Source organism: Heterocephalus glaber, unplaced genomic scaffold (assembly GCF_053883595.1).
Source record: "Heterocephalus glaber isolate CG9 unplaced genomic scaffold, H.glaber_assembly_v1.0 deba00001444, whole genome shotgun sequence".
NCBI lineage: Eukaryota > Metazoa > Chordata > Mammalia > Rodentia > Bathyergidae > Heterocephalus > Heterocephalus glaber.
Window position 1 is genome coordinate 29,438,442 of NW_028258297.1, and position 1,953 is coordinate 29,440,394.

Here is a 1,953-nt window from a genome sequence, read left to right on the forward strand (position 1 = left end):
GTTAGGTAAGATTTCAACTACTAGAAGTATAAAAATTAGGAGAGAGATTTCACATTATTTTTAGGTGATAACCTCAGAGAATTTTTAACATACTATTACAGATGAGAGAATTCAGTGCGTGGCTGGGTTAAAAAAATTAAGAGATGATCTCACTGCAATAGCACAAAGAGAAAACACCTATGAATGGACCTAAGGAGACGCTCAAGATCTAGGGTCAGAAAACATTAGAATGCTACGCAGCACAAATAGGAAGCTATCAGCACGCAAGAAGGTGTACCGCGCTCTCTGCAGGAAGCGCTCACACCGGGTGACCCCAGGTGCCCGAATGAGTCTATTCATTTAAAGTAGCCTCAGTCCAAACACCAGTAAAACTTTGCTACTGACAGCACAAGCAGCTACAACCCTAAATTTGAGCACTGTCCAGTGGCACTGTGCCTTACAGCCTTTTCTTTCTTTTTTTTTTTTTTTGGTACCAGGGCTCAAACTTGGGACCTTGCACTTTCGAGGCAGGCACCAGAACCACTAAGCTAAATCCCCAGCCTTAGAACCTTTTCTTTAGAACCTGTCCTTTTACTTTGCTGGGAAATGTAACTTTTCATCTAAGTGCACTGGAACAATTATGAATGAAAACACGAAGAATTCTGGTCGTGTGGCTGTTGCACACCTGGGCAGGGTGAGGATGTCTCCGTGTAGATGCAGCTCACCACCCAGCACTGCTCACAAGGGGAGGCTGGACCCCCTGCTTTCTCAGGCATCTTGAATAACCCATCACTGGGCCCAGGCCACTCCTGGGGCTGATGTCTGGCTGCTGCACCATCCTGAAGAACGCCAGCAACAGTCCTAGCTCTGGATCTGCAGCAGTGACCTTTTATGGAAGGAGAAGTCAGCTGGCAGCCGTTCCCCTGCAATCCTTCAAGCAGGGCTCGCCTCCCGCCACTGAGCACTGTGTATGACCACTGTGTATGACTGGGTAGCGGGTGTGGGGGCAAACATTCCTAATAAGAGCTAGAGAAAGGCGTGCGTGTCTTCCCGTCACCAGAGATAGAACCTGAGGCCCCTGCAGAGCTCACCCTCGGCCACTCCCCCGCCCTTCTTTTTCCATAGGGCCTTTCTGTGTAGCCCAGGCTGACCTTGAACTCCTGATCCTCCTGCCTTGACTCCTGGGGGCTGGGTTCCAGTTCTGCACCACCAGGCCCAGCGCTAGAGAAGTCTTAAAGTTCTTTTTGGGGAAAAGAGAAAATGAGATAAAAACATAATCACAAGGGCTGGGGATTTAGCTCAGTGGTTTCACTGCCTGCTGTGCAAGCGCAAGGACCCGATTTCCATCCTGGGTACCAAAAAAAAACCAAAACCCATAACCATAAGGTGCTCCTTCCAGATGTCAGTTCCGCACAGAGTGTGAGGTTGGCCTCTTTCCCTCCGGCCAGCTGGCCAGCCTGGGTCACTGGCGTGCAGGGTGCGAGAGCTCTGAGGGAGGAAGCCCCCAGGGCTGGGGTGTGACCCAGCCCAGGGCTTGCCCACAGTGCTGCCTGGGCTACACCCCTAGAATGGCGAAAACAAAAACAAAAACACACCCAGCCCCCAAGCCAAACAAAGCCTGGAGGTGTTGGTTATGAAGTTATTACCACTATAGCCAGACTAGCAAGGTGCAAAACCCAGCTTTGCCATTTGCAGCTGAACTGGGCAAGTTACTGACCCTCTCCTGCCTCAGTTTCCTCATTTGTTGGCTAAGAACAGGATCTGCCTCAGAGGGGTGTTGTGAGGATTAAAGATGTGACTATTAAAGGCATCCTGGATACTTCCTGCACTGTTAGCTGTTGCTGGCTGATGCTGCTGTTGCCTGAACTGCATACCCAGGTCCCCAGAGAGATCCCTGAGTGGGTTGACCGTCTGCCCTCTGCTGTGACACTGTCCTAGTGGACCTGGGCTGTGTATAAACCCCAAGAAAATACC